Here is a 23,268-nt window from a genome sequence, read left to right as displayed (position 1 = left end):
ATCTATCTCTAAAACCTATATACTGTTCCTCATGTTATATGTGAGTTAGATTTCCATATCAGCCAAGAACCAGTTGTTTCAAACCATTGGTAGCCTCAGGTACTTTTTATCAAAGGAGCCACCATCTATGAAAATATTAAAGACAGAAGACTCTGATGAGAGTGGATGATTAGTTATATGAAGCCCAGTCTACTGGGTCCCGGCCTCCTCCACACTTCTCCATGAAACATTTTTCTGAAAGAAGGGTTCTTCAAAATACTTCTCCTTGCTTTCCTTTGTTCCTTCCTTCCTGTTTCACTCAAACTGGAATAATTTGACAAAACTCAGGTCAGTATGGTTCCCTGTCTCTGCCTTACAGTACTAATAGAACAAATTTGCAACTAAGAGAGCTCACAGGAGACCACGTTATCATGTTTGCTTATGAGTGGTCAGTGAGTGGAATGAGCATGCACATTCTTGGGCCATTCTTTCCCTATAATACAGCTTCTTAAGCCAGATTCCATCAGGAGGCTGCTGCATGAGTTGCAAACTGAGTAAGAAGAAGAGTTATATAATTTGGATGTTACATGGCATCGAGTCCTTGAACCTCTCCAAAGCCCAACATGGTAGGTAGAATTCTCTCCACGCCCTAATATATGCAACCTGTGATGAATGTACTGCCTGACATGGAAAAAGTGATTTTGCAGATGTGATTAAGGTAAGGACCTTGAGTTGGATTTTCCAGGTGGGCCCAGCCTGACCACTCAAGTCCTTCAAAAGGAGAACCGTTCCTGGCTTAGGTCAGTCAAGGGAGATGTGATTATGGAAGAGTTACCAGAGAGATGCTACACTGCTGGCTTTAAAGATGGAGGGAATGGACTGTGAGTTGAAGAATGTGGGCAGGCTCTGAATACTGGAAAAGGCAAGGAAATGGTTCCTCCTCTAGTACTTCCAGGAAGGAATACAGCTCTGCCAACCTTGATGTAGCTCCATGAGACCCATATTGACTTCTGATCAATTTGTTTTGTTTTAAGCCATTGGTTTGTGTTAATTTGTTACAGCAGCAGTAGAAAACGAATATACTCAGCTTCCTCTCCTGTTCAATGAGGAGAATAGCATGATCTATGCCACCGGTTTGTTGTAAGCATTAAATAAAGTGATTTGTGGAGAGTGCTTAGCATAGGGAACAGAGTGATTTGTCATGGACTTGCCAGTTGTTCGATGGGCCGGGCTTGTGCTCTGAGTACTTTTCCCAAGTTTAGGTTGCTGGTAGACTTCTTTTTTGAGTTATGCCAATGACAGCAGTACTGGCCCTGTTACTTTAAGGGAGTGGTTCTTAACCAGGGGTCCTTGAACCTGAATTTAAATTCAAAAAAACATTATTCTTGTGGGGACATGTTGGTGTGGGTATGATATATTTATTAAATAATGCACAGTTCATTTTAGGGCCTTCCATACACCACCAACTCATAGGTCCTTCCCCAAATTAGCTCCCCAACCCAACTCTCTTCCCACTCTGACTGAAGAAACACCTGAAAACGTCCATGGGGTCTTTTGAGAGGTCGGGAAGGGATATTCCCAAGAGGCAAAGAGGAGGGAGGGGAAGCTCTTGGGTAGACCCTGCCGTTCCACAGAAAGGCATTCTAAGTCAGGCCCTGCCTGGGCTGGGAAGACATGTGTCAGGTGTATTGTTTTCTTTCTTAACTTAAGAAAAGTTGTTTCTTTGTTTTTTTAAAATGACTAAGAAAATCTCACTGAAGATGAGAATCTTCATAGCAGAACAGTCACTGACTTGCTTCAGGTCATTTAACTCAGTTGAATAGCGCCTGGTGTGAAATGAAGTGAAGGCCACAGGTTTTTTCTATCTTCATTGAGTCAATTAAATTCACAGAAAACAGCTTGTGCATTATCACCAGAAAAGAAACCAGCAGAACTGTATTCTTTTTCCCCAAGCACTGACACTGTATACGTTTACATATGTTATCTTTTCCTCACAACATCACTATGAAATAGATATTATTACCCCAAGTGCAGCTCAGGAAGGAGGAGGAGGGAGGCTGAGGGACAACGGGAGCTGGACTGGGTACTGGTTTTACTGGGACAGCAGCGTGACTACTGGTCAGGCCTGCTGCTGGCTGGTCGCCTGGACAGGGCTTCTCAGTTTTCAGCTTTCAGGATCTACACAGTGGACTTTTTCTATGAACCCAGAAGTGATCAGACTCTATAGTGATATACTCAGGTTAACAAAGTTTTAATACAGATGATGGCTCAACCAGAAAGCATATGCCTTTATCCTTAGGATATTTTTCCCTAAGGACCAGGATGCCCCCCTTCCAGTATAAGGGCTACTCTGGCCGTCCACAACAATCTGATCTCCTCAATCTCCCAGTGTCGTTTCTGAAATACCTGTCTGACCCTTTCACTCCTTTGCTGGTGATCCTTTAGGGGCTCCCTGCTGCCCTCTGGATAAAGCTGCAATACCATTATCTGATTTACAGCCCCCTCTCTCTAGCTTCATCTCTTTTTCTCTCTTCATTCCTCTCTGGGAATATTGAGCAACCCCCATTCGGGCTTGAATCACTTTTGCATCTGGGCTTGGGGTCTGCTCTTTCCTCTGCTGGATCATTTTCTTCCCCTTTTTGTTCCTGTTCACCATACCCATTCATCTAGCTGATTCAGAGCCCAGCTTAGGATGTGACTTCCACCTGGAAACTTTCCTTGACCCTCCTAATCTTGGTTATGTGCCCCCACCCACCTCATCCCCAACTCAAAGTGCTCTAATAATTACTTGGGCTTTCCTTATAATAGCTTATGTTGAATTGTATCTTGTTTACTTGTCCAGTAACCCACACCAGGATAGAAGTTCCTTGAGGCCAGGGTCCATATTTCCTTTCTTGTTATTCTCTCTAATGTCTGGCACAAGTCTAGGCATGTAGGAGGTGCTCAATAAAATTGTCTTGAATGGATCAAGCATGGAAGACCTATGTTTGAGTGCTCACCCTTCCACTTTCTATTGACTTCTGATAAGTTCCTTTTAAATTTAGGACCTCTGTTTCCTCTTTTATAAAGAGAGTGATTCGTTTGAGATCATATGATGTTCCTTTCAAACATGTATATACTGGGATTCTAATACAACTCATTTAGCCATCCAGAAACCAACAGTTTTTGCAGATTGTAAGTTGGGAGCATCGTCATGGACTTAAGATCTTGAATGTGGATTGTTTATTTCTGTACATTAATGGTCAACAGAGGCTTACCTGTTTTTATGTTGATATTTCTGTCCCCAACCCAAGGTGTATTTAACTGCATGGTTCCTTTTTCATTTAGGCTGGTTGGTATATCTGAAAGGAGCCTTTTGAGCCTGAGGAAATAACTTCTGCTTCTATCTACTTTTTTATTCTTATGCCTATCTGTTTTTACCTAGAGGGAGTTCATGAAATCTTTTTGCTGTATTGAGAATTTCAAGTGAAGATAATTAAATAAACTGTTAGGTGTGAACAGCAGTATAAAAAAAGAAAAAATACCTGCAAAGTTTGATTATCCATGGATTTTAGTTGGTAATAGGTATAATTCATTTATTAACGGTGTGAAATATTTTCCAGAAAAAAAATTTTTTAAAGCAACATGCCCATAGTAAAAGTATGAATGTCAAATGTAAATAATTACACTTGCTCACACTTGAAGACCGGTAAATTACCTCCATGGTGGAGGAATTCATGTCAAATTACAAGATTACTCTTGAGAATTATACATTTTGGAGGATACTACCTTCTGTATTTCTAAAGCTTATTACCATTGGAAACAGAATCTCACCATATTTCAGATATTTCTTGCTAGCAAAGTAAACACTTTATATATTTCATTAATGTGTAGGTAAGAAATAAATTGAAGTAGTAATTTACTGAGTTTCCATAGGTGGAATTAATTTTTCCTAAACTTGCTATACATTTTCTGGTGATTGTGAAAAATTCAAGGTTTGAAAATGGGCTGAAATATTTTTTAAAAGTATTTCTTTAGCTTATTACAAAATCTTAATCAGTATTATTGAAATGATATATCTGATTGGATAAAATACATGTAGTCTAAGTAAACTCACTATAAATGAGCTAATTGAAAGTTTTCTTGCCCAAAGCAGAGTTTCTTTTATCTTTGTAAAACTGTATTTAGTTCAGCTTTATAGGCTAATTAGCATTGGTTTCTCTTGTTTTCTTTCTTTCTCTTTACATTACTTACATGCATTGTTGCTTATTTAGCAATCCTTAATGATCCCTGGCCTCCTTACTCAGCAAACCCACTTGCAGGTCAGGTGGCCATGACCCCACGTGATCAGAGCACACTCTGTTAGTCACACATGAGGAAAATAGCAGAGACAAATGGATTTGTTATTTCTCTACTTGATAAATTATTCTGAGCTCAGATCAGAGTCAATGACAATGATTTGATGACTGAATGCTTGTACAGAAATTTTGATGAAAATCTATATTTTCAAGAAAATAAGAGTACGACTTTATGTTATATGGAAAATAAATAATGGTGGTTTGTTTGGGGGGTAGCTTTTGCATTTGATTATAGTTTCTTTGCAAAAATTTTTAAGTAGATTAAAGAAATCAAGAATATAATATCCATATTTACATGAATTCCAATTGAATATGAATTCTAATTTTTATGCTACAATGAGGTAAATGAACATGAAATTTAAGTTCAAACCTTAAAGGTTGCTGGTCATGCCAATGATCAACTGAATGATACTATAAATTTGTCTATAATCTTTTAAAATTTAATTCCTCCTTTCATATCAGTGATTCTTAGTGGGTGGTAAAAGATATAGTTTAAAAACACAATGAAGTGATATGTCTTATAGCTTTGATTTTTTAAATTACAATAATTACTATACTTAATTTGCTATTTCAAATAGCATTATAGGAAAATAAAAGTTTTCATTATCAAAAGATTGAGAAACCTGTTTTAATTAATCTGAAGTAAAAGGTTGGTCAAAGGCAGAATATGTGACAAAGCTGAAATAAAAGGAACTCTTTGACAGAAATAGTGCTGTGGGTGGTTCCCATGGAATAGGAATCCAGACTTTTAGGGAAAGCAGAGGTGTGAGAATCCAAAGACCCAAGAGAGAGTGACACAGGGAAAGCACTTGGCAAAGTTAATAGGAGAAAGAAAAAAATTCAATGCCTAGAACAGTTCCTAGCACATGGTAGACACTCAGTAAATAGTTTTGAGTCAATAAATGAATTGAGACCACCCAGCTGTACTGATTGGTGTGATTTACTCCTGATCTGGATTACAGAAAAGACACAGAGGCAATAAATAGGAGTGATGAGAAACAAGCTGTTTGGGCATATGCTGGAAGTCTTATTCATATTTAAATGAAAACAGGGTCCCAGATACCAATTTGCCTCACTATTTTCATCCCTGTTAAGGTAAAGGAAATGAAGGGAACTGCTATTTTGGTTCAAATTTTAGCCAAGAAGAGATTGGTTAGTAAAATAGAAGTGAAAGAAACCTTTATCCATTTATTCAAAAAGCTTGTTGAGAGTGTACTGTGTACACTTTCTTGGAAGATCATGACTATAACATTTTAGCTTTCTTGATAACCAAGGAGCAGATGGTGGATATATACAGACATGTACTGCAAGTTTTAGGAGGGAAAATTTGAAATATTTTGGAGACGTAGATAAGATTCTGTAGCCTGAGGTTTAAAAGAGACGAGACTAAAAAGAAGAGAAATCTAACCCATAAGTTTGGATCAGGGTCCTCCCTGTGTGCTTCCAAAGCTCTTCATACCTTCGCTCTCAAATCCACTATCATGCCAGATCATAATTGCCTTTGTACTCATCTCTATTTATTGTTAAACTTTGAGTTTCAGGAGAGCAGTGGTGAATCTATTATGTTTATCTTTGTATCCCCAGCCCCTAAGATAGTGTCTGGCACATAGCTGGTACTCAATAAATATACATGCAGAAAGAAAGAGAGAAAGTGAGATAGGTGGGTGGGGAGAGAGAAGTAAAATTTTGGTAAAACAATCACGAATGTGTCTCAGAATTATCAAATGATATATTCACACATTCACACACACACACACACCACAAATCGAACATTCCACTTTTTCTTTTTTTTTTGAGTGATTAGAATTAGAGGTTTGAAAGGTCTAAAAAATGAAGAAGACAGACGGCTGTGGCTGCCATGCTTGCTTGAATTAACTCAAAGTGTAAAAGGCTATTGAAAGAAAAATGCAAGGAAGTATAAATAACCAAGAACAAATACCAACGATGGAGATAATCCCATTAGGATAGTGTTAGGAAGATTAGAGTCCAGAGTGAGTTGAAGTATGTAAAAAATTCTAAAAACAACAAAAGAGACTTAAAAAGTTGGCAAGGAACAACCTTATAGAAGATGAAGGTGACAAAATAAGCCAGACACAGAAAACTGGAATGCTAGAAAACAAGTGAGTTGTGCCCATTTTTATAATAACATAGAATTTCTGCCAAGACTGGAATACTATTTTTACCACATTTTTATTGCAAAAATTTGTTTTATTTTTGTAGAAAAAAGAACAAGGAAGGGATAGGCCTTCTGATGAGAAAAACGCAAGACTATCCATCTATTCTTATTCTTGCCGTTTAATCAAGGATAATGGTTTCCCACTGGCAAGAGAAGGAAACATCCTTCCCTCTGAGAGGGAGCTGAGGCCCTCAGCAGCACAATACCCTGTCCTTAGCCCTTTGTTGTGCACTGGGGTCTCCTGGCCCAGGTGGCGTCCACAGACCTGACAAAACTAGCAGTTCTGGCTGTCCAAAAGTAGTTGGTCATCTTTGGGGGATTTCAGAGAATGAAGAAAGTCTAAAAAGCCTGACAATAGGCCAAAAAATAAAAATAATTCATAAACATTCAGAAAAGGAAATGATGATTATTAGGCACCAAGATGAAGAAGTTCGGCAGGACCTAGTATCCTGTAATAGTGTTAACTATTATAGAATGAAGAAAATGTGATAAATATGGCATATATGACTTTCATCAAGGCAATTTTCACAGTCTCTCAGGAATTCATTGTGTACTGAATGGGAGAAATAGCTGAATAATCGAACAGTTAAATTGATTCATAATAAAGTTTGCTTTATTATGAGCAACTAAACTAAAGAAAGAATCAATATGCTCCCAGAGTGTGGTCTGTAGACATCTTCTGATTTATTCTCAACTTCTCTCTATCAGGATTTGAATGATGGTGAGTTTGATGAAAATAATTGAAGTAACTAACATTTATTGAGCACTTATGTGTTAAACACTCTTCTGATACTTTCCACATATTAGTTTACTTAATCCTCACAGCAATCTTTTGTCACCATTTTGTAGATGAATAAACCAAGGTACAGAGAATTTGAGTAACTTTCTCAAGTTTACCCAGTTTTTAAGTGACAGAGCTATGATTCAAGCCCAGACTGCCTACTTCCTGGAATAAGTAACATAAATGAAACCTTTCAATTAGCGAATGACCAAAGCTAAAATGTGCCACTAAAGTGGTATCCAAAAAAACCCTAATAGATTGGGGAAAATTACTAAACGAATAAGACAAAATTCATTTGAACCAAATACGAACTCATGGACTTAGGTTCCAAAAGAGCAACTGCAAGATAAACGGGGAGAAGTGTAACTTACTGACAGTTCATATGAAGGAGTCTTGGTGGTTTTAATTACTGTTGGCTCATTATGACTAATGTGCAGTGTAATGTGATTGTCAACAAAATGCAATTTTAAGCTGCATTAAAAGAAGTATAGGGAAGCAGATTTGGCTCAACTGATACCACATGGGAGGTCCAGGGTTCAAACCCCCAGGGCCTCCTGACCTGTGTGGAGCTGGCCCACGCGCAGTGCTGATGAGCGCAAGGAGTGCCGTACCACACAGGGGTGTCCCCTGTGTAGGGGAGCACCATGCACAAGAAGTGCACTCCATATGGAGAGCCACTCCATGTGAAAAATATGCAGACTGCCCAAGAGTGGTGCCGCACACACACAGATCTGATGCAATAAAATGACACAACAAAAAGGCACAGACTCCCAGTGCCGCTGACAAGAATACAAGTGGACACAGAAAAACACACAGCAAAAGGACACAGAGAACAGACAACTGGGGCAGGGGGAGAAGGGAAGAGAAAGAAATAAAAAATAAATCTTTAAAAAATAAAAATAAAAGAAGTATAAAGCCAGTGAGTGTGTGTGTGTGTGTATGTAAATCATCAGGAGGTAAAGAGACTCCAGACTGTCACATGAGAAATGAATGCACTCTCATAAATGAAGTTCTGAAGGTCTGATAATACAAAATATCTTAGTCACAAAATAATTTAGTGATCTATAAAGTCCTCTCCAATTCTAACATTCTTTGATTCCATGAATGATTCTGTACTAGAATAGGAAAAACCTCCTTAGAAGGAATTTAATAGTTTTGGAAGAGTGGTCAGATATATGGAGCATCTAAAGGCAGACTAGGAGCAATACATGGGAAGTTATAAGAAGGCAGAGTTGACCCAATTTTAGCTAAGAACTTATTCAGTTTGTCTTGCTTGTGCAGGAGAAGTCCTTTGACCTAATGAGTCTCTCATCATGGAATTTGTTTGATCAGGGGCTGATGGCCACTTAATGAGGATATGGGCAGGGGATTCACTTACAATTGAAGATGGAAAAGCTCTGCGTCTCTTGTGACTCCAGGATTAGAAAATCTAAACAATCACTGAGCCTCACTATTGCAAGGCAAGTAGTGAGGAATAGTGGATGGGATGCCTGAGTGTTGGAGCTGCACCAGTTGGCAGGACTGTGGACAAGTTGCAATCTGGTGATGCTTTTTATGGGAGTTAAAGATTGAGTGACAAACCCAGTCAAACACAAATTTCTAAGTTAGACAGAAGGTCTTTGTTTATGCCTTCCTAGTGACCATTCCTCTAAATTTTGCTTCAAATGGTAAATCACAAATTGTTTTCCACCAAAGCCATATATTTTGAGACATTTCTGGCCCTCGGTTATATTAATACTTCCCACCACCCTCAACTGCCTTTTCAGACTCCTAGGCACAGAAAACCAAAGGAAATAATTGGCTTCTGGGAGTATTCCTGGTAATACCTGAACTTAACTGGATTTCAGATTTCATTTTTAAGATTTCCAGCAAAACATAACTAAGACACAATGAGTACTCTAGATGCCTCATTGGGAAAAAATGGGGTACAGACTGAGGAAAGAACACAAAAGTGACATTATCTACCCTTTGAAATCCCAAAGTTACAGAGAACTCAGAGGTTCCCCATATTCCTAAACTGAGCAATATCTCTGTTAAGTGACCATCAGCTCTGCCCGAACAGATTTCTTGATGGTAGATTGACTACCTCCTAAGAAAGCTTCTCCTGCCATTTAAAGACACTAGATCTAACAGGAAAAAAGCAAAGGGAGCAAGAGGAGATAGCAGGTGAAGGAAAGGATGAGAAAGAATTTGGGAATTCCACAGTGGTTTTTCCCCATTCAGAAGTGGGAAGTAAATTTTTAAGTACCGAGAAAAACCAGCTCTTCCTTCCACTGATACCTTTTCCTTCCCTCTTTGGCTTTCTTTTTTAACATACCAGCTTTAAATTTATGATTCTAGTTCTTTCAGGTACTAAGATGATTAATTGAGTGAATCGATAATTTTTTTCTATTAGAGAAGTTGTAGTTTGCATAAAAATCATGCGGAAAATACCCTCCCCCCCATTAACACTTTATGTTAATGTGGTACATTTGTTACAATTGAGGAAAAATATAATTGTACTATTAACTATGGTGTGTGGTTTACATTAGGTTTCACTGTGATGTACAATCCTGTTGTTTTGTTTAATTTTAAGTCTAGCAACAATATATACAACCTAAAATTTCCTTTTTTAGCCAATTCAAATATATAATTCAGTGCTGTTAATTACATTCACAATATTGTGCTACCATCACCACTGTCCATTATGAAAACTTTTCCATAATCCCAAATAGAAACTCTACACAATTTAAGCCTTAACTCCTCCTTCCCTATCCCACCCTGGCCCCTGATAACCTGTATTCTAGTTTCTGACTATGAATTTACTTTTTCTAATTATTTCACTCAACACAATGTCTTCAGAGTTCATCCATGTTGTCACATGTATCAAAACTTCATTCCTTTTTGTGGCTGAATAATATTCCATATATATATATATCACATTCTGTTTATCCACAATAATAATTTTTTAAACTATATCCTTTATTTGCATGGAACCAAAGCATTGATCTCAGACTAGTGGAGTCTGTACAACTTGGGAGCTGGATTCAGAGATTTGATTCCCAGCCTTGCTACTGACTGGTTCTGGGACATTGGTCTTCACTTCTATAGGCCTTAGTTCCCTCATCTGTAAAATGGGGGTAATAATGCCTACCCTGTAGGAGCATTGTGAGGACTCTGTGAAATATATATAAAGATAGAAAGTCATCCAGCATAGTGCCTATGACGGTGCCAGACAAGGAGCAGGTGCTCACTCAATGTTGGTTAAATGAATAATGAATGAATGAATGAATGAATGAATGAATGAATGAATGAATGAATGAATGTGCTCCGTAAATGCCAGCTCTTGTTAAAGTTAAGACAGTGCTTTCAAGTACAAGATGTCTTTGTAAAAAAAAAAAGAGACTGATTATTCAGAGGTTACAAGGAGAATGCTTTGCCATAGCTAAATGTATTAATTTTTCCCTGTCATGCAGCATGGTCTTTTAAGAACTAAACTAAGACTGTTACAGTTATATAGTCTTCGTAGTCATGCCTCAGTCCTTGCTTCATGTTTTCCAAGGGTTATCTAGAGTGAACTCGTCTAGTCATGTATTGTTTGAAAGCTTAAAATAAAAACTGAAACCAAGTTAAGTACAGCTGTTAGCCATTCAGATAAAGATACAATAGTAGATTAATTTTCAAAGCCATTTTCCTTCTTTAGTACTTCCTCATGTTTTAAAAATAAGCATTTAGTGAACCAAAAAAGTAACTTTTCAGTGCTTGGTTATCTATTTTTGAAAACTGAGTTTGGTAGACTATATAATACTAATTGTTGGTCATTTCCTAGAATGTAAAACCAGGCAGAAATAAAACAAAATGAAACCTTAACTATTAACTCGTGAATTGCTTTCCTAGATCTAAGAGAAACACAGCTAGGTAGCTTTTGTTAGTTTTGGAACTCTTTAATATTACTCGGATTAAAATATATGCTTTCACATAATAAAAAGACAGATTGCGTAAAGTCGAAATGCTTTTTTTTAAAGGATCCAGTTCTTCACTCAAATTACAGAGAAAATATTTAGGACCTAGATTCAGAACAATGTGACCAAAAATGACAGTGGGGTGGGAAGGAAAGTTGTGGCGGAGGGTGGGGATGAGAAAGACTGCCCCATTTTGATCCTAATGACAAAAAGAAAAACGAAACAAGGATGTTACCTCTGTGCTGCGTTACAGTCAGGACCAGTATTTAATGGAAACCACCTTCTCATAATCTGCCTTCTGATGTCATCTAATTGCTCACTACCTGCTAATCTTATCTTCCTTCAGGAGCCAGTCTTAAAATTATACTGTGTATTACAGTTAGCTAAACACACTGCACCTAGCTGAGACACAGAGTAGACCCCAATAAATATCCATTGATTGATTTCAGCTCTAAGCAGGTAGGTTTTCTTTCTGGCTGCACACATACTCATTTGTTTCTGCCAGAGCATTTTCTGTTCTGCTCCTCATGCTATCCCCATAATTGCCAAGGCACCTATTCTATACAACTCTCTCCAGTTAAACCTACCTAAACTAAAGCCATCTCAGCCCTGCAGAAGCCCCTTTTGTGCATATGGTGTAGTCATTTTGGAATTCTTTTTAAGATTCTGCGACTGGCATTCCAATTTATCTTGGCTTTGATACCCCAGCCTCCCTTGCCCCACAATATACAAATATACATTTTCAAGAATAGACATTGAGTCTCATTTCCCTTGGGGATATACACACACACATACACATACACATACACACCACATGCAGTGTCTAGCACAAGGGAAGCACACTTAGAGGACGTGTTCCATAGCTGGAAAATGACATTTTTAGCATTAGTTTAAAAATTAGACAATTCTGATTGCTTTTCTCTGTAAGTCCGCCAAGAATAGGTATAAATGGAATCAAAGCTGTGATAGATGCGTCTATTTCACTGAAACAGGTGACCAAACTTTATACATTTATACCTCAAAATTGCTTTAAGGTCAATTGGATGACTAACAGAAAGTCTTCCAAAGGGAAAATAATATTGGTATGTATATTTAGTTGAGAGGCCTGTACAATATTTGAGCTACTATACAAAACAGTTTTGATTCATTCAATCTGTAGAAAAATGATTTGGAAGTGATTAAATTGTATATTGCTAAAGCTTATAAAGTCTCACCAGCATCTGGTTTCTGAACTTCCCCTGTGTGAGTTGAACCATACGGCAGGCTGGCGCTCAATGCAAAATGGAGAGAACATGGTGCCTGTTTTCAAACCTTTTATTCTATAAACTAAAGGGATAGACAATACAGCCCATGAGGAGGTTTACAGAGATCCATAACATACTTGTGTGTGGTGCCAACAGCAATAAAATGCCAGTCTGTGGGGGGGTTACCTGGGTATGTAGTGGTCAAGTTAGTGGTTGAATGTGTTTAGCATTGGATTGAAACCAGTTACTTTTTTGTATTCTCAGACTCCGCAGAAAAGGTAAAATTTCAGTCTTTCTCTTTTGGGGGGAAGTGTAGTCTTTTGTGGAGAGGAACCCAGAGGACTAGTCTAGTGATGTGGTGAATTCTGAGTACAAAAATCTGCATTAAAAAGAAATATAATAAGTAGAGGATGTTGGAAAGTTTCCAGGTAAAGAGGTGGGATACACGGGGTCCAATGTGGGAAGATGTGGAGGGCTTTGGTGCTCAGGATAAATACCAACTCTGATGATGACAAAGACCTTGATTGCAGGGTTGAAATATGGTGGAGAGGAAGATGGGGAGGGGATTGGAGGTATGGAAACTAATGTGACTAGAAGAGCATTTGACATTGCTAGCTTTAAAGGCAGCATTTAAAGTGATCACATAGTACTAGGTGTCAAAAACAGGAAAATAAATTACTAAAAACTCATTGCAGTCAAGAGAAAGAATAAAATAAGAACACATTTGTTGCTCTTTTTCCACATGTCTTTACTAAGTACTTATATGCCAAAGGCTCAATGCTAGGTACTTTAGAAAATACAAAGATGAAGTTGAATTTATCACAGACAAGCTTTTAAAAAGGATGGAATTCTTTTTGTAATTCATTAAATCTATTAATGTCTCATATATTTAAGTACTTTAAAAGTATTAATTTTTCTCATTACAGCATATTTCAGGTAACTAATTTCTATTTTTTATTATAGTTAGAAATTGAAAGACAATTTACCAAGATAGTAAATATGACCTCTAAAATTTCAAGCATATCATAAAATGGTCAAAATGAGCTTTCATTATCTGTGATTGCATGAGAATAAACTCAAGGGCATTAAAATCATATTAGTTCTCTCTTTTATCCATCTTGATATAATTACCTGAAATTAGAATGTGTGAAAGGAGGTTTAGTAACTCTTAGATTGTTCTCTAATTAGCTCTACAGCTTTATTTGAACTTTGCTCTTTCTATGTCTGTAATTGCTTATTGTCCTCTAAAGACAATTACCTTAGTTGTGAATTTGGTCACTGGAGCACTGATGACATCTGGTAGCCACCAAGCAGGAAATCGTGACCTGGCCTGGGGAAGGCCTCTTATGGGAAGAAGTGTTGTACTACGGGGTTTAGTTTGCTGGTGCTGATGGTGGAACAGCATGGAAAATGAATGACTGTGTAGACCCAGGCAGAACGCTGAGAGGTTATATCCCCCTTAGCAGCACTGCAGTCAGGCCCAAGACTGTGGCTACCATCTACTCCTCTCTGGAGTTGTCCTTGCCCTCCCAGAAGCCTCTATAAGGTGACATTGTCAATGGGGAGGAAATGAGATATACCCAAGTGGGGCAATTTATGACCAGAAGGTCGGACTCCAAGGGCCAGCTCATCCCTCACTAGGTAGAGGCTATACTACCACCGAGGGCCACAGAGGATCCATGAGGATATTTATCCTACAGCACTCTTATGGCACTTACATGTGCCTGGCACTGTTGTAATCACCACTCAAGTAAGAGCTCATTTTGTCTCCATTACCTATGAGTAGGTGCTATTGTTAACCCCATCTCAGGCCTAAGGAAATGGAGGCACAGAAGGTCGAGTAACTTGTCCAAATCCCAAAGCTGGTAAGACGCAGAATTGCGATTCCAACTTGGTAAATTGTAATTACTTTTTATCTATCTCAAGAGGATAAGGAAAGACCTGAACAGCAGAGAAAGAGGCAGTGTTCCGTCCTTGTGGTTATTTGAGAGTCCAGGGTACTATGGTTAGGGACAGAGGTAGCTTAATTCAGACACCCCTGCCACAGGACTGGCTGTCCAGCTTCATAGGCCAGGCCACCTTTGCCCAGGAGCGGTTAGTGAGATAGGTTCTGATGGTCGGGACCCAGAATTTACATGCTAGTTTTTAAAAAACCAAACCAGCAACCAGAGGGGCCAGGTATAGGACTAACTTGCCTGTACGTAGAGCAGGCAACTACCAGATAGGTAAGAGCCTTCTTCACTCCGCCCTCAAGCAGTTATCCCCACCCCTTGCTCTTCCACACTTGCTTTTCACTGGCAAAGCCTGGAAGTTCACCAGGAGAACTGCATTTCTTTGCATGAGAGCATGGCCCCTGATCAAATAGGTAGTCCCATGGACATAGCAGTACATTATCCATTTCATGCAGAATTAGCTAACCGGTGCTTCGGGTTAGATATTAAACAGGAACGGGTTTTAGAAGGGGAGGGGAGAGAGACAGCCTCAGGCCACCATACTAGGAATGTTTGCGCATTGATTGATAGGGCTGTTCTGGAGTCACCCGGAAGATTAGACGCCCTTAGAGGACGACCACATCCAGAGACTGACCTTTGGCTTGATGACTGAGGCCAGGCTGCCCTGTCTCTTAGCCTCTGGGCCAGTCAGTGTAAAGGTTACAAGTTCAGCAGCTATGCCTTCCCGAGGGATAAGAAGAAATGAAGAACTGAGCATTCAGTAACAAGGACCTGAAGGCAAAAACACTGGGCAGTTTTACAGAACAGGAACAAGCAGTTTGACAGAAGGTGAGTCCCTGGGAGCCTCAGGCGACTGAGGCCACCAGCCCAGAGTGATTACTCAGCCACACCCAGGATCCTGCCACCTACCCCGGTTTCTGCCTCTGCCTGCGTCACTATTGTGGTGACTTGCTGGCCACAGTGAATGCATTTGATAAAGGTGCCCATTTGGGAGCTAGGCATTATCTCTCCATTGAGAAAGAACTTAGCTTGGAATCATGCACCCGGAGCCCTGATTTGGAAGACCAGGAAACCTTGCAAAGTAAGTTGAGGCTGATTTTTGTCAGAAAGTCTTAGAAAGAAGAGAAAGAAGGGGGGCGGTGGCATGTGAGCATACGAGGGGACCGGCTGCCTGTGAGTTCTCTTCTGCTGGATGTCAAGGCTCTGCCTTGGCCCCCTAGGCATTTCTTTCCTATGAAATGTCAGTCTGTTTAAGGTGGTACGTAGATTACTGGCTTTATCCAGCCAGTGCCAGTGACATTTCAAGGAAGTAGGAAGAACCTGAAGTCATTAAATGTTTATTATACCAGGAGACTTCTGCCTTACTGAACTAGGAATATTGTGAGTTTGCTGAAACAGAGGTTTCTGAAAGCAGAATATGCTCTGATGGGATGTTGGTTGCCTTTACCGGGTGTTTGTTCCATGACAAATGAGCCAGCTTCCCCAGAGTTAACTAGGCAACGTATAGCTTCTCTTTGCCAAGTTTAGAGTTTCTCTTTGCCAGTCCAGAGTTATATTGCAGAACTGCAAGCCATGTTTTCTTGGGGGATGACTGTGCCGTGTTGTCCTTAAAAGGATGCTATGTAAAGTTTTAAAAGTCTAAGTCCACACATTGTGTTCAGGTTAGGTCCTTTGTGCTGCTCAGTACTGCAGGATACCCGCTACCTTAACTATAAGGGGGCCCCTGACTGTCACGCCTGCATCTCTAGGGTGGGATGTAGCCCCCAGCATTTTGTTCGGACTTTGAGTCAGGTAAATTCCAGCCTAGTCTTCCCTGCCTCCTCTTCTGGCTCTTTTCTGTGTTTTATGAACATATCTGTTTCCATTATTGATCTGTCAATTATCTGGGGGCAAAAGTGCTGCAGCCAGGCCATCAGGGTTCAAATCTCAGCTCAGCCACTTCCTAGCTGTGTGTTATGAGTAGTTTACCTCTCTGTGCTTCTGCTGCTTCACAATTGTAAGAGTACATACTTCATAGTTATTAGGAGAATTAAATGAGTTACTACATGGAAAGTGCTTAGAGCACTGCTGTTTCTACAGTAAGAGCTCAGGAAGGGTTAGTGTGTAACCATTGCCAGCTCCACTGAGCATGGCACATTGCAGGTATCAATAAATGTTTGTCAAATAATTAGGGAAAGCACTGCCCTTTCTGCCAGAATCCCCTATAGCTAGTTAAAGAGACAGGGGAAAGAAACAAAGGGAAAGCCTGTTATTTCTTTTTCGACATTTGGGGAATTTGTGGGTAGGGTACTTAGTGCTCTAGGTATAAGGAGAACTGCTTGATCTTTTTGTCTATAACCCTCTGGGATTTGCTCAGTTGGCGAGGGAAGGGTGATGGAAACAAACCAGAGTGATCTCCAAGACAGCCAATTACAATGTGCTTGGATGAGAGTGAAAATTATTCTTCTGAACCTCTTCTCTGCTTCCTGTACCGCTGACCACTTCACCTTTTCTGAAGCATCTCTAAAGATGAGCATACTTTAAAGACTTAAGCTTACATCATCGCAATCTTAAAAGAACAGAGCATAATTGAATTGCTGGTACAAGTGGGTTCTTGCACCAGGTCCGGGTCACCCACATCTCTATGGAAACACATGTTTGCTTTAAAGCCCAGCAATCAAAAGGAGCCTTATAGGAGCCAGTGTCGGGTCACTCTTAGAGAAAGGCGTTTATTCATATTCTCAAGCCATCAGAGACCTATGAAATGAAATGATTTCAAATTAAATAGAAAAATCATGCCACTGATGAATGCTAATAAAGCCTTCCCTGCTTCCTCCCCTTTGTTTGCCTGCGTGAGATCGGCTGCCTTTACTTTAGCTGTCCTTTGCTCTTTTGCCACCATTTGCATTCTGCTGCCCTGGGGAGGTGGTTCGACACTTTATGCAAAAATGGCTAATTTTCATTCATAAGCACTTGCGGCACTAAAGTGGAACATTTAAAGCTTGGCCTGCCCTGTAGTGCTCCCTTTGCGGTATCTCTGTATGGGCAGCATATACAGCTGTGCACACAGTGAAGAGAAACTCTGCCTCCTACACAAGCACTTGGGGCTGTTGAGTGAAGATGTTCTTCCATAAAGGTCTAAAACTTGAATCAGCACATCTTGCCCTAGATCTGCTCAAGCGATATTCTAAGTGATTGGAAGCTTTTATCAGCCTGTGGAAACAGGCCTTTTCAAATAAGTATTGACTGTTAATGACCTGTTTAAATAAAACATTCAATTTTCTTTCTTCCCCCGCAAAGAACTTTGTAGGCAATGACATTTCTGAACCAAAAGCTAACCCTGCTCTTCAAAAGAGGCCGCCAGGGCTTTTAAATGTGAATTTTTTTTCTGACATTTGCCCTTAAAAAGCTTTTCAGTAAAGTTGTTCTAACAGTGGGTTTAGTAATTCAAGTGTCTTTGAATAAAAATGCAACCTTGAGATTTTTTTTCCTCCAAATTAAAAAATCTAAGTATCTTCATATGAAATTCATATTTCAATCACCCTTCTCTGCTGCACTGTTTATATTTCCTCATTCCTAATAATTAAATCAACTTTCCTCTAAGGAAAAAGGCACCGTACAAGAACTTTTATTTAACTATGGGAATTAACTAAACCACACAAGAAAGAGCTAAAGTACTTGGAATATGAGACCTCCATAAGTATAGGACCAGATAAGAAATAACAAAGGATTGAGGAAAAAGAAAGAAGGGCACAAAATGGAAGTTAGAGATTAGGTTAAGCAATGGAAAATAATATTAAATTTAGAAAAAGCCCCAATTTTATAGAAAGAAAGCTATTTCCCTCTTCACCTGGCATTCACATAATGCCCCCAATTGTGCTCTGGGGACTAGGCAGTGGTCTCCTGAGCAATTTAAAGGAGATCAGAGAGAAAGAATACTCACATCTTTCTTTTAAAAAGTGAATTGTCAACTTTCTGCTACTCTAGCTGGTAAATGGTTCCATTAACTCCCAGTGCCCTTAGGACTTGTATTACCTGTTAGCTGAAAAGGACTTAGAGGTTATTTACCCCACCCTCTTATTCTATAGCTATGAGACCCTCATGCTATCCTCAATCTAGAACCTTCCCAGAGATGCCCCATCAGGGTTCATAATATAGACAGATGTGCAGCCTTTTCCACTCTCTTTATCAAAACTCACCTGTCCTGTTTCCCCTTCTCTCAGAGCGCTGCTCTCTGCTAAGGGCCAACCGATGGCAGGAAGAGAATAAAATTAATTCAGCCGTGATATTGTACCTTCCTTCAGAGGTAATAGCATGCCCTAAGCTAAGTAAAAATGCAGATGTCTCTTAAGAAGTTCATACATGGTAGGAATCAGCACTCTGGGAGACTATCAGGCGCTCTGTTTTGGATGAAAGAGTTTTCTGGGCTTCTCAGATCCCATCACATAGTTGACTTCTACACACAGGATCAGCCCCGATTCTTCCTCTCTTAGCCGACCATTAGAAAATGTCTCGGGATCTGCATGATCACAGCACTGCTAGGCTGTTCCAAAGTCAGGTACATAGATACTTTGATTACTTTTCATTTAGAACAAAGAGGCAGTTAAGCATTAGACCCTGAAATATTTCGATCCTGGGCAGCATCATAGCACCGAGGACGCAATTTGTGACTTAAGACCCACTCAGTGCAGCTCTTTATACTCTCACCTGAGAAAGGAAGCCTCAGAACAGCCAGTTCTTTATAACCACGATATTCCTGCCGCATATGTGCTTAGTGTTTTTGCTTTGCAGTTTGTGGGTCCTGCATATTTTCAGAGCATACATCGTATGCCTGCCCAGCCTGAGAAGGCAGAGCCTTCTGAGTTGGTTTACTTCTCGTGTAGTACTACCTGCAGTTTATATACAGTGAGCCCATGGCTTGTTTATGATGGTTTTGAGGTCAGATGGCTTGGGTTGGAGTGGCCCTGCCGCTTAGGGTGGGACGTTGAGTTAATTATTCAATCTTTTTGTGCCTCGGTGTTCACATATATGCAGTGGGGATAATAATCCTCATTTCTACCACATAGGATTGTGAGGACTTTCCGATAATATGTGTGTCAAGTGCATAGCAGAGTGCCTGGCACATTGCAAGTGATCCATTAAGTGCACTAATTATTATTAATATGTTGGTGAAAAGATTTTTTCTTAGCAATGTAATATGTAGGAAACTCATCCCCCTTTTAGCTATCTAAGTTTCTGGGAAAATCTTGTTGTGTGTAGTGATTAGGATCAAGGAAAAGACCTTTTCTTAATATTTCCAGGATGGAGACCACCGAGCAGGGGTCCTCAAACTTGAGCTAGCATGCATCTGAATCACCTGCAGATGATTAAAACCAGATGGCTGGGCTCTGTCCCCAGAGTTTCTGATTCACTAGACCTACTGGGGGCAGAGAACTTGCATTTCTAACAAGTTCCTGATGTTGCTGATGTGGCTCCTCTAAGGGCCACACTTTAATAACCACTGCTTTAGGACAGCACTTTCCAATTAAAATATAGTGCAAACCACATACATAATTTTTTTTAAGGTACTGGGGACCAGGAATTGAACCTGGGACCTTGTATATGGGAAGCCAGCACTCAACCACTGAGCCACATTGGTTCCCCTGAGTTGGCTTTTTCATTTGTTTTGCTTGTTTGTTTGTTTGTTTTTAAGGAGGTACTGGAAACTGAACCCGGGAATATGGGAAGCTGGCGCTCAATCGCTTGAACCACATCCACTCCCCCACATATGTAATTTTAGTAGCCACATTTTAAAAGAAACAGGTGAAATTAATTTTAATTTTATATTTTATTTAATCCACTCTATCAAATATTGTCATTTCAGGATATAATTAATGCAAAAAACTGTTAAGCAGCCAGCTTAAGTGATTTTTTTCTTAAGATTTAGTTATTTATTTATTTCTCTCCCCTTCCCCCCACCCACCCCGGTTGTCTGTTCTCTGTGTCTATTTGCTGCTGCTTCTTTGTCCGTTTCTGTTGTTGTCAGTGGCACCGGAATCTGTGTTTCTTTTTGTTGCATCATCTTTTTGTGTCAGCTCTCCGTGTGTGTGGCACCATTCCTGGGCAGACTGCACTTTCTTTTGCGCTGGGCAGCTCTCCTTACGGGGTGCACTCCTTGCATGTGGGGCTCCCCTACGCGGGGGACACCCCTGCGTGGCAGGGCACTCCTTGAGCGCATCAGCACTGCACATGGGCCAGCTCCGCACGGGTCAAGGAGGCCTGGGGTTTGAACCACAGACCTCCCATTTAGTAGACGGATGCCCTAACCACTGGGCCAAGTCCACCGCCTTAAGTGATTTTTATTGTACTAAGTCTTCTAAGTCCAGCATGTATTTTATACTTACTGCCCATCTGTGTTAGGACTGGGCACATTTAAAATCTTGTTTTGCATCAGAATGACTTGGGGAGTATTATTTTCAGGCTGCATCACCCCAGATCTATGGATATTGGGGACCAGAAATCTCTGTTTTTAAAAATTTCTGGTTCATTGTATTGATCAGCCTGGAAATCAAGTTGATCTCCAGCCTGTATGCTCTTGCTCATTTTCCTTACTCTGAGCCATTTGGCACTTATCTACCCTCTTGAGTGATAATATGATAATTTATGCAGTAACATACTAACATCCCCAAATATGCAGTATGTTTATGTTTTTGCAAATCATGGGAAATTTTGTGTAAATAACCTTGAAAAAAATTGTTGAAGTCATTATTTAAATGTTTTATGTATTTCCTTCTGGCTCCCAAATCCAATTCAATAAGAATGACATAATACGTGGGAACAGAAAAGTGAAGCTAAGAACAGTAATAGGCTTCAGAGAAACAAAAGTGAAACTTATATTACCACTTCCACAATAAAACAGGAGGGAAGGTGGAGATGTGAAAGTCAGAAAGCAATTTGGCATTTCAATGCAGTGGTTTTAACACTTATATTTTATATGATTGTGTGAGAAACATTTTTAAAACTTGGAGTTTAGTAACTGATCACACTGCCATATTGCCATGTATTGATCACCTAATACATATGTCATGTATTAAACTTCATTAAATTGTATGAATTAGAAATGCTGAAACAAAATGCATTTGCCAGAATTTCTACTGTTTAGGTTTATTTTTCATAAAGAATGTTTATCTTTTGTATAAGGTAATAAATTTTCTGACTGGTATTAATGAATATTAAATAAGATCTTTGCGTAGTGAGTAGTTCAGTTTGATATAACTTCACACATGCAGTGATTGGTGGTAACCATATTTGTGGTCTATTAATTTTACTATGTGACATATAGTAAACTAGGGAAATATATAGATGATATATTAAAATGGTAAAATTATTTTCTTTGGATTGCTGTCTTAGTAGATTTTTGACTATGGAATATCTGTATCTACAATGAATGAAGATATTAGTCTATTTCATAAATAAAATTTCAATCAGTAATAGAAAAAATTTTAATCAACAGTTTCCTTTCACAATTTTAGATGATATCAATTACTTTGTAATGTCATTACTAAAATCTAAATTGTAATTTTAAAGAAAAAAAAAAGCAGTCAATACCTAAGGTATTGGAGTGTTGCTTCTGTTTTGGGACTTTTCTTTCTGGGTGTCTTAATTTTTTTGATTAATTGATATGCACAGAACATGTATCCATGGAGTTGAATAGTTAGGCCACAACACAGTTCTCAGTCTGTTCCAAGAACAATCTTAAGTGATAATAGGAACTGGAAACTTGGTTCTTTCCCAAGAGGTGGGGAATCCCTGTACCTTTTTTGTGGATTTAAATCTCTTGCTGTCGTGGTATGTTGGTGTACAAGCATCTGTCATCCAGCAGTGAAACACTACCAAGTGTGATGATCAAGCATGATATTAAGGAAATGGGAAGGTCTGTTGTCCCCAAACATCTGACATGTACTTAAGGTCTGCAAATCACAGCACTGGAGGCTTCTCCAGTTAACCTAGGGGTTTACAATTTTGAGGACTGGAGTTGCTCAATTCTGTGCCTGTTAGTTGAAAGAAAGTGAAAATAGGCTGCCTAGAGGAAAAGCTATTTTTTAACAAAGTTGAACGATTAAGATTTACAGTAAGTTGAACCAAATAGCCAAATACACAGTCCATAGCAGAAAACAAAATCCCAAAAGAATATGAGCACAGCACAGTTTCATTTTAAGGGAGAAAAGGAGTCAGCTTAGGAATAAGCACAGAATGCCATACAGGTGCAAGGTGTGTTTCTGAGCGTTCCGGAGTGGCCAGTGCCCACCAGAAGGTAGGACACTCAGTGAGGATCTGTGGGGCACACTGAACATCCACCTCACCTGTTCCACAGTTTCCCTAGGGCTTGTCTTTATCACAACATAATTTGACTGTCTAGCCTCTTCGACACTTATTTCTTGAAGGCAAACCAAGTTTATGATCGGTTTAGATGAAAACTTTTCAGCTACTCTATTTCCCAGTCCGTCTGTTATATACCAGCCATTAGAAAGCCATGATGTGGAGGAGGCCTTGTAATCTGCCCGGAAGGTAGACCTGTAGAGGCAGCCCTCAAAAGAAAAAATAAACTAAGAGAGTAAAATTGGGGATGTAACCACTCCCTACACTTATGATCCTATCTTCCCATCTGGGAAACCTGTAATAGCCCCCATTCCCCTCGTAACCAGCATTTTCCTTCCACATACACACAAAGAATGTAATTAATCTTACTGGCATCACTACCAAAGAAAAGTCTTCCTTGAGTTAGATTTGCAGTGTAAGAGAAAGGAAATTGCTAAGGATATCGGAGGGGAAATGCATTTTGTCTTATGGCTACAGTTCCCCAGTCATTGCTGTCCCTCTTCAGATCTCTGAAATTCTGT

General features: G+C 39.4%; 1 protein-coding gene across 7 annotated transcripts in view; it reads left to right on the top strand.

Moving 5' to 3' along the window:
* SPATS2L (spermatogenesis associated serine rich 2 like) overlaps positions 1-23,268 on the top strand; it is a 176,264-nt gene that overhangs the window by 56,639 nt on the left and 96,357 nt on the right. For 2 of the 7 annotated variants that reach the window (XM_071216204.1, XM_004458941.5), the window contains exon 1: positions 15,321-15,491. The exons of 4 other annotated variants lie outside the window; for them this stretch is intronic. The gene's annotated coding sequence lies outside the window, so the exon portion shown is untranslated. Of the gene's footprint in view, positions 1-15,013; positions 15,239-15,320; positions 15,492-23,268 lie in introns of those variants that run through there. One more of the 7 variants, XM_004458942.5, reaches the window with a different exon arrangement.

This window comes from Dasypus novemcinctus, chromosome 7, assembly GCF_030445035.2.
Source record: "Dasypus novemcinctus isolate mDasNov1 chromosome 7, mDasNov1.1.hap2, whole genome shotgun sequence".
Taxonomy (NCBI): domain Eukaryota; kingdom Metazoa; phylum Chordata; class Mammalia; order Cingulata; family Dasypodidae; genus Dasypus; species Dasypus novemcinctus.
This window is presented reverse-complemented; position numbering and strand designations above follow the sequence as displayed.